This window comes from Ambystoma mexicanum, chromosome 14 (assembly GCF_040938575.1).
Source record: "Ambystoma mexicanum isolate Mex_15411 chromosome 14, UKY_AmexF1_1, whole genome shotgun sequence".
In the NCBI taxonomy this organism is placed as follows: Eukaryota; Metazoa; Chordata; class Amphibia; order Caudata; family Ambystomatidae; genus Ambystoma; species Ambystoma mexicanum.
In genome coordinates, this window is record NC_090940.1 from 525,191,350 (window position 1) to 525,209,760 (window position 18,411).

The following is an 18,411-nucleotide window of genomic DNA, read 5'->3' on the forward strand; positions in this document are numbered from 1 at the left end:
TCACATCAGGCTAGAGGTCAGGAGTGGGAAAGAACACACCATTTGAAGTTGGGGATTTGGGTGTGGTTTGAGGAGCCTGTTACGGGTAGGAAATGTTCGGTTTATCAGGGGAAGATCGCGTGAATCTCACAAGATTAAAGCGGCAACGTCACAAGAGGTGCTCATAAAAAAAATGTGTGTCACACGAAGTGATGAGTGATGAGGGTAATGAGAGAGCAATAGGGAGGGAAAAAGCAATTGAATGGAGTGCGAGGATATGGACAAAAGAAAGAGTTACACGTGTTGAGTGCCTGTGAGGACATGGAAGACTTTTTAATTCTGAGCAATTTTTCCCGTTATCGTGGGAAACTGCGACCCGGCACTCTAGCACAGGAATTTCTGTTATTGAAAAGGATTACTGTGAAATTATCGCGGGAATAAGGAGGTAGAAAAAAAATGTTTTAAATTCTGCAGTGCTACATCTACTGGACAGGGGGCAATGGGTGTTTACCAACTAATTTTTAAAAAACATTTTTTATTTCATTTAGTTTTTACAAACTTTTTGAAAACTTTTACTTTTACAATTCTTAATTCCTAATTTCCGCAGTGACAGAAAAAGAAAAAAAGAAAAACACTAAAAAGCGACTGATTGGTAGTGAACTTGCACTTGACTCATCTCATTTAATTCCTGTCTTGTGGCCATTGAGAAAGTTCATTTGCACACTTTCCTTCATTACAGTCTTAGTTGTTTGCTGAGTGTGTCTTCTCTGACTTACTGAATGTGGCATCTATTGGGGTCACTCATTCTCCCCATACGGTGTTGTCGCCTCTAGTCGTATTTGCATTTGGTCGAGGAATCTCATCGTTGCAATCAACAATGATCGGCTCTCACCAATGTGAAGGTGCTTCCACCATTCCTCTAGATCATATGTTTGAACTCTGCTTCTCTCCTTTCCGAGGCATTTTTCACGTTGGACTTTAAATTCGGTGCACCGCAAGACCAGATGTTTTAGATCTTCTGTTTCAATTGCACAGAACCTGCATTTCGAATTGTCCATAGGAATCTTCCTGCGATGAATTAAGACTTCCTTGGTTTCGTAGATGTTCAAACGAAATTTCAGTGTATAGCCTTCTTAGGCGTTTACAGGGTGACAATGTTAGATAGGACGGAAGCGTATTGCGTCTTTTCGCTTCTGGAGGAGTATTCTGCATAGCTTTTTGTGATGACCTTTTGTCATTGATTTCAATCCAGTCCCAGTCGAGCAATTTCCTCTTAACCAGATCTGGATTCCACCACAAAGTTTTTTCGTCTGTGCCCAGTTGTGCTAGTATCTCTCTGCACTGATGTTTCCAAAGATGCAAAGCCTTTCATGTCCTTTTTCCTCCGACAAGAATTTTACAGATGGGAGGTTTGCCTCCAGGTATGTCTTCCTGAATAACGCCAGTTTATTCCAGGTGATTCTTGAATTAAGGGTAGAGACTCCAACCTCATACAATACACAAGCTGTAGGTGTACTTAAGGGGATCTGAAGAATCTTTTTCCAAAAGAGACTTTCACATCGGGCCCATACTTTATAATCACACCCGAACATTTTCTCGGCGCCGTAGACGAGAATTGGAGTCACTTTACCTTGATAAAATCTCCTTATCGGCTCATAGGAAAATTTGCTGTATCTTTGCTGTAAGATGGTACCTTGAGCTATTAGTAATTTACAGCTATTCAGGAGTTTTTTTTTTACCATTGGGGCGTCGTTGATGCTAGAGTTGATCGTGATCCCTAGATATCTTGTATGTGGTACCTGGTTTAATTTATTTGAACCTATAGACCACGTTGTTTTTTTTTTGCTTGTAGATCTACCTCTTTGGTTTCCTAATATTAAGATCTCCGATTTGGCCACATTGATATCAAGGTCTAAATCCTCTGTGAAGATTTTGAAAGCTGAAAGTTTTCTTTGAAGACCAATAGGAGTCTGATCTAGGATCACCATATTGTCTGCATACAAAATATGGTTTATTGGCACTCCATTTATCTGTGGTGGAAATGACACGACATCTGCCAGAGCTATTCTTACTTCGGATATGTAGAAGTTGAACAAGGTGGCCCCTAACGGGCATCCTTGCTTCACACCTCTCTCCGTTGGTATGGGGTTGGTTAAGTTTCCCTCACAATCTAATCTCACCTGAATATAGGTGTCGGAATACAGCTTGCGGATATCGTGGATGAGACTCTCATCGCACCCCCTTTCTTTGAGTTTTTTCCACAGGGTTTCTCTAACCACGCCATCGAAGGCATTCGCCATGTCAATAAACGCCAGATATATTTTTCGTCCCGTTCTAATGACGTCGATTTTTAACAGGTTCAGAATGAGTAGGTTTGCCCCACAACCTACTCCTTTAACAAAGCCCGACTGGCGTTCATCGTATATTTTCTCTTCCTGGATCCACGTGGTCAATTGGGCTAGCAGCATCGAGGCAAACACTTTCCCCACTACATCCAGTAAGGCAATTGGACGATAGTTCGCCAGGTCTGAGCGAATACCTTTCTTGCAGATCGGGACAATAATCCTAGATTTCCAAGTCTCAGGTATTTTCCCTTCCTTTTTTATGGCCATGAAGAGTGTATGACAAAAGTCTGACCATTCTTCGCTGTTTGCCTTAAGATCTGCGTTCGACAAACCGTCTGGACCCGCAGCGCGAGAGGCGTTGCATTTCCTGATGGTAGTTCGTATATCGTCTCTCTCCATTTCGATTTCCCACTGCAGACTTATCTCCACTTTTGTCGGGCTCAAGGTTTTTCTTCTTTTAAATAGTGCTATGAAGTGGTTTTCCCAGTCCTTTTGCAGAACTGTACTTGATATAGTGCTTTATCAGAGTTCTTTGTATCATTAATAATGTCCCAAAAGCCTCTTGTGTTCTTTCGGTTTAGAGCCTTCAACATTGCTTCCGCATCCCGTTGTTCCATGGTTGCCTTGCGATTTTTGCACCAGTTGTTATACTTGTTTCTTTCCTTTTTTATCTGCACCTTTAGGTCCTCTGGGTTTGCGGCGCGTATTTCCCTTATAATTTTTCTCACCTCTCTCTTTCTGGCAGCTACCTCAGGATCATATTTGTGTTTTTGTATCACAGGTCTCGTCTGGGATGTTTTTTTCTTGACTTTATAGATCTCAAAGAACTGTTGATATTCCGTTGACCTTGAGGGATTCTGGTCTTGCGCTTCCAGTAGCAATTCGGTAATTGTCACGATGTCGCACTGATTTATACGCCGTCTGTTGCAACCTGGAACCAAGGATAGATCTTGTCTCCATTGTTTACGCTCCATTTTGTTGATGATATTCCATTCCGCTACCACCATGTTGTGGTCACTGTATTTAGTCGTGATCACTTTGAATGAATCAATTTCCTGGAATATGTTGCCTGAGACAAACATATAATCCAGTATTGAATTTTGGGTTCCTCGTGCCCAGGTCGGTCTAGCTGGAGTATCACCCTTTGTTCCTCCATTTAGCATTACTAGATTTCTTAACGACATCTCATCAAGCCATCACTCACAGTTTGTTTTTTCTCTGCTATTCATTTGTTGCTTTGATTGTGGGTTCTCGATCAGTTTCATATTAAAATCTCCACATATAATTATTAAAGCTTGTGGTTCTCTCACTAGTATGCTGTCAATTGCATCTAAGATGTCATCTTCAAATTTTAAGTGCAATTTCGTGGTTGTGTTCCAGTAGACATTTAGGATGTAAATGGTCTGGTTATCCGATGTTACCATATTCACTGGATCAGTGCAAGTCATTTGGAGATGGGGCGAAATGTTCCAAGCATTCTTGATTCTCAGGCCGCTTTTTCTGTTTATCAGGGTTAACTGACCCGACATTGGGCGGCCTTTCTCTTTGCAGATTGCAGGATTAAGAGCTACATCAAAGCCTTCTACACATGGTGTACTTGTTAACCATGTTTCTTGTGTCCATATAATATCGGCATTCCTCAGGTATACGGGTGCAGAGCTCAGCAGATGGGTGAACCCTCTCGTGTTCCAAGAGGTTATCACCAGCTTTTCCTTTAGGCATTAACTCGTCGATGTTCCATTTAAGGATTTTGCTATCCATCCCCATGCGTGGGACTCCTCCTCTGTAGACGAGTTGTCCTTACACATCACTCTCTTTGTGTTCTCGCTGTTCTCCACTGTTATTTTAAATTTCTTCCGTTTTATCTCTTCCAGTGAGAGCTGTGCACCAACGTCCTCGTCCACTGATTTTCTTTTGGCTAGGTCGTGATCTTCCATTTTTGCACTGTTATCCAGTCGAGTGGACAGCTGTGAATCTTTTTGATTTTTCTGCGAGCCATTATCTGCCGAGATACCACATTCTTCTCCTTCCAATGCACTGTCAATCTCGTATACTTGGTAGCCTGCGATCAACAATTGTCTCTCATTTGTCATAATCTGTTCCACCACATTTTTTCCCACAATGTGTAGCAAAACAAATTTTTGATTTGAGTCTGCTATTATTTCTACCATTTCAATTTGAGGACTCTTTACAGATCTCAGTGCCAGGATCTTTTGAAATATCTGTAGTACTGTGTATCTGGTTAGCGACGGATCACTTTTGTTACAGTTGATTTTTTCCACCAAAATTCTATATCCAATTGCTTTATCATTGTTGGTAGATTTGCTTGTGTGATCAATAGGATTAAAGATTTTTCTCCCACTTTCTGGAATTGAGGTTGCTGCCGCTTGGGCCCCCTCCATCAGTTTGCCTGTCGAACCTTTCTTAATTGATTTGGTCGCTGGTCCCGGTGTGTTACACACAATTGGTTTTTGTTGACATTGCATGCTTCTTATACGTTTCTCTTCTAACGTAAAGAAGTGTTTGACAGATCCCTCATTAGGACACTTATTCTTTAGAGGAGAATCTTCTTCTTTTGGAGTTTGAGGACATGACAAGGCTCTCTAGCCTGGTTGCTCCATTTCTCTCTCTGGCTGAATTTCCGACGGGATCTTGCCTGTGATGATCGATTCTCCTTTCTTTTTGTCGTGTTGGTTTTTTGCATTACCTTCCGCGTCACTCTCACTGACGCCTTCAGCACCCACGTCATCGTCCATCGAAGAACTATAAGTTGACATATTCAGTAGTTCTTCGTCCTCCTCATCATCATTTTCAATCTCCACTGGGGCTTTTTCTTTTTCTGTTATCTCTAAGTGCTGAATCTTCCTTGTGGAAGGCAATTCGGCGACCGTTGTTCCATCGACCTTACTGGACTCTGTAGTGCATTTTTTGCTATTTGGGCCCGTAGGTTCAGTATTGTTTACTGTGATGGTTAGCGCTTTTATGTCCCGAAAGAAGTTTGCCGAGCTTCGTGGATTTTTGTTCTTCTGTATTTGCTGGTTTTTGGATTTCTTTTTACATTTACTCTGTTTTGGAGCGGTGACTCGACCTTGCGTATTTAGGCCGGTGCTCTCTTTTAATTTTTTGGAATCAAAGATGTCAAACCACTCAGTTTCATTCTTTTTTTCAGTCGTGTCATCAGCTTTAGAGTTTACTGGAGTAGTCCTCGCCTCATTGTCGTTACCACCTACTCTCGGCTCCTCCACAACTTCATTCTCACTTCCTTTGTCTTCCTTTCCCTTTTGTGTTGTCTCCGTAAGGTCAATTTCTTCCACCCTCCCTTCTTTTGATGATAAATGAAAGGGTGTGGTCATCAATACTCTATCACTCTCTTTGATTTCTTTCGTGGTGGCTTTGTTGTTATTTCTTTTCACCTCACTGATTTTCACTTTGTCTTCTGCAGTAGGAACATTTTTTTTGTTTGAGTCCTTTGGACTGTCACTCAACACAATGGTTATCTCAGAGTCTATTTCAGAACACCAGTTCTGAATAATTTTTGGTTTTGTGAGCAGAGAGTTTGGTTTTGACGTTCTGTCTTCTGGTACAGGCTCATTTTTGTTGCCTATTGAGTTCACCATGCGTCCTGTTTCTGCACTCAACTGGATTTATTAGGGGACACACGTCCCTACTTCCTCTGTTCTGTGTTCTCGATCTTTTTGGAAAAGCATTAAAGCTTGTTTCGTCACTTATGCGAAGAGTCTTTTGTCTTCCGTTGTCGTTTTTAGAGATTCTCTTAGTGCCGTTAATGAAATGTCATTGCCTCTTCTGGTTGTCACAACTTGAGCCGTCATGTCTCTCAGATCTAGCTCGAGTTTTACAATTTTTGAGTTTAACAGGACGACCAAGGTTGTTTGGTCCCGGAGGCTTTAATTTAGATTTTCGTTAAGTTTCAGCAATGGTGCTACTGCTATTGTTGTAGCTGACATCAGCATCGGGCTCAACTTTCCGACTATGGTCTCCACTAACTTCTTTTCGTCCATTGCTGTTTCAGGAGTCACCAAATCCAAAAGTTGATCAGGCTGCAAACTTCTCTTTTTGGGAGACAGCGTATTTTCTATGTCATCCAACACGGCTGGTCCTGGTTTTGTCACATGCTTGCTCAGGGACCCCGGTTTAGGCGTCAAACTCTGTCTTGAGTTTCTTTTAAATCTTTTGTTTGCACCCTCGTGGTCTGAATCGGAGCTTAACTGTCTCCGGCTACTTTTTTGTGAGACCATGATCTCATCATTTCTGGCCTCAAAGGATGGTGTATTTTCTTCTAGAGTCATCATGTCAAGTACACTCTTTTCCTTGGTCATTTGGTATTCAGTTTGTGGGGATGGCTTTCCACAGCAATTTGTTGATGAGTTTTTTCGTTGTTTTGACAAGTTGGAATTCAATTCCACTAGGTTTCTCAGGAGTTGATCTGCGAGTCCTACTGAGTCTCTTCTACGAGGGGGCTCGGCCGTTCCAACTTTAGATGTTCTTTCCTTCCATCGCGCAGCACACACCCACTCCTCACTGGGGGCCTCTTCTGTCACCACGATGTTCACTTTTCCAATTGACCCTGCATCAGGGGGATTTATAACTGAAGATCTTATCTTGTTGGCCACTAAATCATCTTTTTTCGTCTTTTGGGCCTGGTACTTTAATTTTTTTCCATTCCCCTTATGCATTGAGGTCACTCTTGTCCATGCTAGGATCTTTAGCGATGAACCCTTGTGGGGTGGTTTAGGAGACTCATCTACGTGATCTACTGAGAGCCTACTTAAACGTCTCTCATGGTTAGGGGATGTCTCAACTGGGGTGACTGGCGTCATTAGAGCGGTCTCCTCATTTGGCACACCGCATTTGTTATTCGGTTGTTTCCTTGATTTTTTGTTGTTCCTTTCATCATTGGGTGTGGCCTCCTCCTCTCGTGTGACATCAGAATGATTTCTGGGCTCACCCAGGATTTCTGGAGGGTCACAATTTGAATTCCCACTTGCCGACCTCCTCCTACCAGAGACATGTTCGCACTCTTCACTCCTAACATGCAGTGGTAGGTAGTTGCCATTTGTTGTTGACTCGGCATGGGCATGGGCACAATGTACCATGGCGGTGCATACTTCCAGACTCGACTCACAACCCACTTTGCCCCCCCTTGTTTCGTGCGGGTCATCTTTTTCTGCCCTTACCAAGTCTATAGTTTCCATGGTTCTTGCCGAGGTGGGCGAGGGACTGTTATTTCGTTTTGATCCACTCTCACTCTCACTTCGCACTCTCTGCGACACCCACTCCGCTGACTTTTCAGTATCGCTTATAGGCAATTCATCTTCATCTTCATCATCCTCAAGCTCTGAATCGCTTGACCTCACATATTCACTGTCAGTGTCCAGCTTATCGTTGGCTACATTAGTGTTGTCTGCGCTTTGGTTTGGCGCCACACGGTCATTCCACGCTTGTTTTAAGTTGTTGTGGGCCCCGCATTGGGGCGGCGTGGCCATGGTCACCCCACATTGGGGCACAGTTCTCTCATCATTTTCCCCTCCCACCCCCGCCGGTGGCATTCCTCCTCGTACTGGGGGAGGGGTGTTTGAATTAAATGTTCGGCTGTTTGGAACTGCTAGCCCCCGCTTGGCATACGCTCGCGTATTAGGCGGAGCGCTGGAACTCATCTTTGCGGCGTTCTAAGGGGCCTCAAACCCCCCACAGACTCTCCGCAGTTCAACAGAACGTAAGCCGCGTTTTTTTTTCTTTCCCCCACAGTGTCTATCGCACAACTCTCGACGGCTGGCCAGGTGGAATTGGTAACTGATAAAGGGAGGGGGGAGGTGGAAGAGTACACAGCAGCTCTTACCGGGTCCTCTTGTGCTTTACTTTGCCTTTGCCAGCTTCCGTCAACATCCGTCGGACAGCACTCCGGCCCTCTGGCCCTCAAAAGCCCCCCACGGACCACCAGGGAACACAGGAAACACTCGCCACACTCCGCTACGTTCCGCTTCGCGTAGGTGGCGGTTTTAAAGGCTCCTCCTCTTCCTTCAACGCGGCACAGAAAAAAAAGGCAAAAAAAATGAAATGCCAAGACTCTCCACACAGGAAACACTCGCCACACTCCGCTACGCTCTAATTAATGGTGTGACATGGCCAGTGGCCATGGCTAGTTGGCTCAAAATTAAGTTATTGGTGCAACACGTACAAAGGCCACAGTCAAAGGCCACGACTAGTGTGATCTCAAGAAACTATGCAACATGTTCGTCATAGCCACGGTCCAATGCTGAAGGCCATGTCTAGTGGGCCCAAAAGAAAACTATTGGTACAACATGTACAGTGGCCACAGCAGAAGGCCATGGCTAGTGGGCCCGAGGAAACTAAGGTATAGCAAAACTCTTGAAATTCAGTGAAAAACCATTTGTTAAGAGAGAGCATATATTTGTGGCCATAATTGATGCTATTTTACCTTTACCTCTATATATGATATGGACAGGAATCATCCCTTCGGCCTTAAAACTCTCATTCATTTAAAAAGAATGGCACCATAGATCCGGACTTGCTGATTAACTTTAGACTCACAGCTAGTATTGAGTTTCTCATGAAAATCTTTGTAAAAGAAGTAACAATTCAATCAGAAGATTTTGTAGAAACGTACCATCTTCTTAGGGCACTCCAATCAGGGATTACTGCCTGCACATGGTACTTGGACGGCACTACTGGATGTTAGCACTTTTGTAAAAGATGGACAGATACTAATCAGACCACCTTGATGATGCGTATCTTGTTGGCTCCCTTGACATGGTCAACTTCTGGATCTTTCTTCAAAGGGTGGGATAGGTGGCTAGCATGTCAAACTCTGCTTTATGTTGGTTTGACTCTTTTCTTTCTTGCCACCAATACGGTTTAAGCTAACATGGCATTGACACCAAGTTTTCAGAAATAAGGTATGGTGTGTCCCATGGCTCCCGAATACACCTAATCCTGTGTAACGCTCACCTTAAGCCCTTCCATGATTTGCTTTCGGACCTGGAAATCGGATACCACGGCTTGGCAAATTATACCCAACTATTTTCTTGAACTTACTGCAATTCCCCTAACAATAACTTTTCATACAATGCCTTTCTTTGAATCGATAACTGAATGCTGAACTAACTCTCTCTAAAACCATCTACACTGGCTTCCAGTCTCGACCACGGTAACCCCTACCGTAGCCGCTTCCGTTTATAAATGTATCCATGACAAGGCCTCCCTTTATTAGAAAATGATAGTCTCTAAATTAGAGTCCTGCATTCAGCCAACTCTCTTCTTCTTGTGCCTCCAAGATTTTAAACTGTCTTCCGCTAGGGAAAGGGGCTTCTCTATACCGGGTGCTAAGATTTGGAACAAAGTTCCTGAATCCCATAGACCTCAACCTATCCCGGTTACTTTTCAGGAATAGCCTGAAAACTCCCTTCTTCCATATCCATTGCGGTCATCAACTTCTGTAGTTGAGCTCTTACTTTCACTTTGGAAGCATGGAGCAATCTGATTTATTTATTTTATTTGTATTTTTAAAGTGCTCACACAGCCCGGGGGCATTGAGGCACTGTTACAGAATTTGTTGTTATTGTCTTAGTTGCATATTTATAACATGCTTAAATACTCAGAGGTTTCTAAGCGCAGACCCAGGGATCGAACCTGTGTTGCTTGGTGTCGTCTTGTTTCCAAGGCGAGCATGTTGCCACTGAGCTATCCTCCCGGGACGATTCTTCAGTTGGAGGCATATCATTAAAAAGTTATAGCATAGTCCTCATTCATGGAGTACATAGGGTTCCATGGGGCTGGGGGGCAGGACCATTTACTGCAGGTTGTAATTCAGCAAATGGTAAATCCTCCATTTTGTTTGGAGGTAAAGTGACAGTCATCGGTTGCTGACGCTTCGCTGAAATGTTGCAATGAGGCCTTTGACTTAGATTCCTTATAAGTTAATACAGGTTGGCTTTCAGGAAACTGTTTATTCAAATGTTTCGCAAGTGGTTCCCTGACACGTTTGACCTTTTTTTTCTTTTATAAGCAGGCAAGCAAACACTTTCCAAGTTATGTCAATACGGGTCGGGACGTTAATGTATTGACCAGGGTAAACATTTAACAAAAGGGCAGGTAAACTCATGATCTAAGCAGCGTCCCTGGCTTCATGGAAAACAACCGAGGTTTAGCAATATTTGCCAGAAGAAATGTCAAAGGCTGCTTTGATAAACCTGTGACATCCGTCACGCACGCTTTTGGATGCTTGCAAAATACGAGGAAATCCAAATTCCCGTGACTCAGCAGATTCCGGATTAGATGGCAGTGCAATTAGACTTTTATTCTCTGCAGATATGACGGGCTGGTCTAAATTTGTAGCGAAACACCATAATCAACAAGTGTCGAATCTTAAATTCCAACAGTTAGAATGACTCCATGGGGACTTTAGTATCTAATCCTTCGTTTCAGGGGTAATCTAGATTTTTTTCTTTTACTTTTTGGGAGCATTTAAGCACAAGTTCCATTTAGGACGTCTTTACGAACAGTGCAGTAGTGGTTAAACATTGGGTCCGATTTATGTAATCAAGTTTAGAAATGCCGTAAGGGCCGCGCGCCGAGAAGGAACCTTTGCGAGCCGTGGCGCAGAAAAAATATTAGGCGCAATGTGTATTAATGGACTTCAAGACGCATTACTAGCCATTGTGCAAGTAACACAAGCTGCACGAGGAATGCCCACTGCATACTTGCCAACATTCTGTGACCAAAAAGATGTAGGATTTTTCATGTTTCGAAAATAATAATTCCCATAACGATGACATCACAGGAAAATACAAAACATACATTATTGGCACCATTGCAGCATTCTAAAACACATAACCCATCAAACAGCACAAAATGGAAAGATGTTCAAATGTTAAAAATGTATAATTCTGAATGGTAAATTAACACCGAATTCAATTACCTAACTTCACAGAAGGTAATCACACAGAGCTGGTAGGCAACGTTTGCCACTGCTCTGTAGCAGCAGCCCAGGCAGTACATATTTATTACAAGTTGAACACTGAAGGACATGGTGACTGATGCCCACCTCAGTCTGATAGGCAGATGCTATGTGATGGTGTTACACTCTGCCACTTGCCTTCACTGGTGGTTCACCTATGGGTTGTCTCGACAAGAGTGCAGGACAGTCACGTAGCTGTTAGGTCAGTGGATTGGTCTGAGTGCAATCAAAGTAATCACCTACCAGCCCACTGTACAGACAGACTAATTAATGTGTTGCATGCTTTGTCCTTGGCTGGTCTCAAGCAGTCTGCCTTAGAGTCACATACATTACCTGCCACTGTAAAAAGCAGTAGGATATGTCACTGAAATCTGTAGGCGGTAGGACTGCTTAAAAAGCAGTAGCCTACTGCCTAAATCTGTAGGGTTGGCAAGTATGCCACTGCATGCCCCCATGCAAAACAAAAAGCAATCTAAAGGACTAACACAGTGTTAGCCTCCGCGTCACCCCTGGCCAAGAATCCAGTACCCCAGCGAAATTGCGTGCCTCACCTCACAAGCCCAGTCTGTACCGCAGCAAAATCGTGCACCTCACCTCGCAATCCCAGGCTGCACCCCAGAGAACACGCGTGCCCTCCCTCTCAAGACCAGGCCGCACCCCAGCGAAATCGCGCACCTCACCTCGCAATCCCAGGCTGCACCTCTGCGAAATCACGTGCCCTCCCTCGCGAGTCCAGACTGCACCCCTGTGAAATCACGTGCCCTGCCTCGCAAGCCCAGGCGCTCCCAGCAGAATAAGGTGCCTCACTGCGCAATCCCAGACCGCACCCCAGAGAAAATGCGTGCCCTACCTCGTAAGCCCGTCTCCACTTCTGCAAAATCACGCGCCCTCCCTTGCAAGCCCAGCCCGCACGCCAGCAAAATAGTGCACCTCACTGCACAATCTCACGCCGCACTCCAGCGAAATCGCGTGCCCTCCCTTGCAAGCCCGTCTGCAACCCTGAAAAATTGCGTGCCCTCCCATGAAAGCCCAGGCTGCACTCCAGCGATAAGGCTCCCCCTCGTAAGTGCAGGCTACACCACTTAAAAAAACTCTACAACCTCGTCACCTATCCTGACCCAATACCCCCCGACTGCACATTAACCACTGTAGTCCAGACACCACCCCCAGGCCACCCACCTCTGACAATCCCCACAGGCAGCCCCCTCCAGACTGGACACCACTCACAGGCATCCCCCTCCAGACTGGACACCCTGCACATGCAGCACTATCCAGACTGGACACCACCCCCAGAAACCCCCATCAGACTGGACACCCCCCGCAGGCAGCCCCCTCCAGACTGGACACCCCCCACAGTCAGCCCCCTCCAGACTGGACACCCCCCGCAGGTAGCCCACTCCAGACTGAAAAGCCCCACAGGCAGCTCCCTCCAGACTGGATCCCCCCCACATTCAGCCCCCAACAGACTGGACACCACCCACAGGCAGCCCCCTCCAGAGTGGACACCGCCTCCCAGGCCCTTCCAGACTGGTAACCACCCACAGGCAGCCCCCACGAGACTGGACACTGCCAACAGGCAGCCCCCTCCAGACGGGATAGCACCCCCAACCACCCTCACCTGTGACGACAACCCCCACAAGCAGCCCCCTCCAGACTGGACACCGCCTCCCAGGCCCCCACAGATGGAGAACCACCCACAGACAGCCCCCACCAGACTGGACACCCCCCTCAGGCAGCCCCTTCCAGACTGGACACCCCCCACAGGCAGCCCCCTCCAGACTGGATACCTCCCTCATCCATCCCCCTCCGGACTGGACACCATCCCCAGCCCCACTCTCCTGTGACAACCCCCACATGCTGCCCCCTCCAGACGGGAAAGCACCCCCAACCACCCTCACCTGTGACAACTCCCACAGGCAGCCCCCTCTAGATGGCACACCCCCACCGGCAGCCCCTGACAGACTGGACACCCCCAACAGGCACACCCCTCCAGACTGAACACCACTGTCGGATTCAACAGTCAAAGAGCCAGGGCTCACCCGAGGTGACTTGCAGGAGGACATCTTCTGGGATGGTGACTTGGTCTTCTTTTTAGCAGTGCAGGTCTCGTGAAGAAAGGGGCAAGCTTCTTCCAACGCCACCCTGCTAGTTCTGACAGACCAAGCAGGCTGAGACCGGGGAGATTGCCCAGAAACAGTGCAAAAAAACAAAAAGGGGAAAAACCTGCAGAGGATGTAGTGAAGAGCTGCTAACCACGTAGATGACAGGAGGCTATCCGGATGCAGCAGCCGGCGTAGAAACAGCTCACAACGTGGACGGCTGAATGCTGTTAGAATGGTGCAGGTGACGTGGAAGCAACACAACGTGGGAAGCAGAGGGCAGAAAGTTATTTGCAGGTGGCAAGGAGGCAGCACACTAGGAGAAAGTCAGGAGGGGAATTGGAGGCTGCAGAGAGAGCGGAGCAGAGCCTCACCAGGAGAGCAGGGGAGAGATCAGGAAGGAGGTGGAGAAGGAGCAAAAGAATGAAGGAATGAAGCGGGACAGGATTCCAGGAGGGACGTAGGAGAACGAAGGAGGGAGCGCTGAGCAAGGAAGCAACCAAGCTGGCAAGCAACTGAGAGTTGAGACGCGAGGTCGCAAAGCCGTTTGGCACATTAAGTATGTCATCTGGAGAGGGCAGGAACAACTAGATGGGGGCTCGGCGCACAGCAAAGGCTGGCGCCGGCCATCTTGGAAGGCGCGACAGCCCTTCCATGCAGCTCAGGAATGGCTGTGCAAAGCGCGGCATACCAACCATCCCCCCTCCAGACTGGACACGACCTCCAGGCCCACTCACCTGTAACAACCACCACAGGCAGCCCCCTCCAGACTGAACACCACCCCCCCCTCCAGACTGCATACCCACACAGGCAACCCCCGCCAGACTGGACACCACCCACAGACAGCCCCCTCCAGACTGGACACCCCCCACAAACAGGGTCCTCCAGACTGGACACCACCTCCAGCCCCCCCCAGCTGTGACCCCCCAGGAAGCACCCTCACAGTCTTACACAATACTAGTGCAGTGCATGTTGCAGCTCACCTGAACCTCTGTGGCCTGACAGCACCATGAAGTGCAACACCAACATGTAGTCCTCAAATCCGTCCAACAGGTATTACCGGAGGTCCATCCATGAGTAGAGCACCTGCTCACAAACACTTCCAGGCCTTAATCATCCTCCACCATAAACATGTGACAAGTTAATGCAAAAACATGCGCATGTTGCCCATTGCACATTGCCAAGGCATCAACGCACAGTTACAGAATGTGTGCCCACGACAAAAGCAAACCTAGCAAAAGTTTTTGCAAGATCCACAAACAATGGCCATGTGTATCACAGCCTGAGCATGAGTGACCTGGGTGGCAAAATACCTGTCAGGGAACAAACACATGACAGGGCCATGCATGGGTGATGGTAGGGCAGTCAGAGAGAGCATGACACACAGAGACTGGAGAATAGAGAAAACATGGCCCACTGCTGCATTCCAGTGGTAGAGGTTGAGCAACACATGAGAGACTGCCTTGTGTGACTGCACATGCTGGTAAACATGTCTGTACGACATGGGTTTTACACAGCAATGGCAAACTAATGTGCTATGAACTTAACCATGGAACACTCCCACAGTGAGCCCAGCTCCCTCCACACCAACCATAGTGATGCCAAATACACAGTGATGCTGCAGAGGTAAATGTTAATGAAAAGATACAGTGCAGACCCAGTCGTCTGATGGACCCACCCCCACATGTAAGGCACATGTGCATCCTGCCCTTCTCAACCATCCTGGCAACAACAACACACAAGCATGCATGCCATAAGACACATGACTTGCAATGGAGAGATGCACTGGCTGAAAATAGAACTATCAAAGAGGCTGACACACAAATGAGCTGCCCGAAGCGTGGAATGTAACAAACAGAACAATTTTGAAAGAAATAGGTACAAACATAAACTTGGAATGAAGCGCAAATTAGTCCATGGTAAATATGTAATAAAATGAAAATGTTATGCCTAAACAACTATATTCAATAAAAACAGGGAAGGAATTTCTCCAAAGTCTGGCGAAAAGAATAAATGAAGAAAGGAAACCTACACCTAAAAAACTAGGAACACAGGCAGCTTGCTAATCCAACTCTCCTCTCCATTCTCACTTAGCCTTTCCACCAGGGCTGAGTGCACCACATCCTCATTCCTCATGCAGGCATCCATTCTTGCCTGGAGGGTTTACAGGGTCTCAAGCATGTGAGTCTCTATCACCTCGGCCTCCTTGCAAGTGGCCTCTAGGATTGCAGCCTGCCTCCTCGCCCGACACAGCGCAATCTCAGCCCTGGTCAACACACACCTTGCTTCCCAAGCCCACTGCCTCTCTGCCCCGATTTTCTGTCCATACCCTCGTAACACAGAAGACATCCTGTCCCTCAGGTCCACGTGTGCCTCCTGCCTCACACTGCACACCTGCCCCCTTTTGATGTTCTGCCTCCTTGTTGCCACCTGCTACCACAGTGCCTGGTGCCTGCTATGTTTATATGCCCTCCGAGCTGATGATGCTACCCGGGGGTGTACGGCCCGTGCACTCTTTCTGCGTCCCTCCATGCCGTTGACCATGTTAGTGCCTGGTTAGCCACAGTGACCACCTCAGCTGATTTGCCTTGGACTCCCAACTCAGGCAAGGCTGTTGGCTCCTCCAGACTGGGCAATGTGGGTGGGACTGGTGCACAGGGGGCCCTGTTGGTACCTTAGCCGGAAGGCACACTGGAGGACAACCCGCACACAGAGGAGGAAGATGAAGAGGGGGTCGCAGCAGTGAACATCCCATAGAGCACAACACAGAACAGGCATGTTGCAAGCCAGCCAATGAGGCGGAATACCTAACCGTGATGATGTGCAAGCAGACTACGTGTAACCTGCACATCATCACGATTGATGGCTGTCAGCCTCGCCAACCCGGCCTGCAGGGGTAGCACATAGTCCCGGATGGCAACACGAGATGGTAAGGGGCTGTCGTCTGGGCGAACACATCAGCCGACACCGAGTGGTGGGTCTGGGTGAAGGCATCCTGGCAGGCACATACTGCTGCTTCTGATGACCCAGGGACTAGATTTTGCACAGGCACCTTCACAATGGCATGAACAGCCTCATGCCCCTGGAACAGGACTGCAGTAGGCATGCCCACATCAACACCCCCACCTGACCCCATGGGCTGGACTGCAACGGCCACCTCCTCCCTCGCCCCTCCGCCAACCCAGATGACTCCTGGGCATCTTCCGACATAGGTGGCCCCTGTGTGGCATCACCTGTCCCGACCGCTGCGGAGGAGTCCACTCTCACCTTCACCTTCTTGATCTTACCCCCAGCCGCCATGCCCGATTTCACTGGTGCTGCCACAGACACATCCCTCCCCGAAGATGTACTTTCATTGGGCTGTGACTGGGACCTGCGCCTCTGCCTGGTGGAGGCAACCCTGCTGCCATGCTCCACAGCACTGGTTGCATCCTTTTCATCAGATGCAACTGTGGAAAAGGAGACTCAGAACAGAAACATCAGTGTACTGCACCAATTTGTGCATGGCAAAACCAATATTCACGTAAACATGACTAGTCATGGGAACAACCATCAATCTCACACCCACACACATGGACATGTAATCCACATCCATGCATACACATGCCTGGCCATCACTCCAAACATTCACATCAGGCTACTTGCCACTGTCACAAACAATCAATTGTGTATGCTCCACACACCTGCATCATTTGCACATGTACATGTCAGCATGCCACAGCAACAAGCACATACACATGCCATGTACACACATTAACTGAGAGGCCGCAAGCAGTGTGATTAGCAATCACATCAGTGCCCCGTGAACTGTAATCCCTCTACGTGACTAAGCCATCCATCCAAATGCATGTGTTACATCCAGGCATGAGTGATGCAAAGTCACACATTCCCATCTTTGGCACATACACATGAACATCATGCATGCACATGAAATGGGCAACACTACCTCAACTGTCACACTTGTCACACTGGCACGTCTCAGACACAAGTAACATTGCATGTGCACGGTCTGAAAGGCAGCACTACACCACACAATGCAAGTGATAGCTCATTTACAATACATGTCGTCTGAATGCACACATGGAGAGGATTGTCTGGGGCATGCATGCAGACATCCGTCTCAGAAGCATACTTCCTGAAAGCCTGAGGGGCTCACTGCCAACATTCAGCAACATGCACATGCACCATAGAATATTGCACCACATGGATACTCACCAGTCGACTCCAGATTTTCACGTGACTTGCAGACCTGGGTGGGCAGCGCCGGGTAGAACTTCCCCAGGATCCGCATGTTGGTATTTGACATCCAGCACGTGCGTGCACGGTGGACCTCTGCGGTGGCACCGGCCTGGATGTAGCAGAGGGCCTTGCTGTGGGTCCTGGATTTCAGGTCCTCCCAGCACTTGTGCACGGTCTTGAAGGTGTGGGATGCCACCCCCTCTGCATTGATGGCATCCGTTATCCTGTGCCAGATCTGCTGACGTCCTTCGTTGCTGCCTTGCATCACAGGGTTGAAGAGGGCATCATAATGCTCCAGGACCTTCTCTAGCAGGATGTCAACTTCCCTGGATATGAGGTTGACAGCCCTCTGCCTCTCTGCCATGGGGTTGCCGCTCTGGTCTGAAGATGATGGTGCAGACATGCCAACCCCCGAGGCAGGTGTGGGTGGGCAAGGTGGTCCTGGAGCTGGGCTGTGGAGCGGTGGTGGTATGGCACAGTGGGAGTTCGATGAAGCAGCGGAGGTGGTCACAGGGCCAAGGACAGGAGCCCTGGCAATGGCTGGACAGCAGGCACTCCAAACGCAGTGTAGGTGGGCAGCTGGCACACACACTGAACAGACAGCAGCAGATGGCTAAGTATGAAGCAGCACAGGGCACAGGGCAGCAGGAGGCAGGTAAAAAGGCACAGAGGCAGGAGCATGGGTCTTCCGTGTATATCTTGGATGGCAGCCGGAAACAGAGTGACGGGACTTTGCGCTTGAAAAATTAGCATG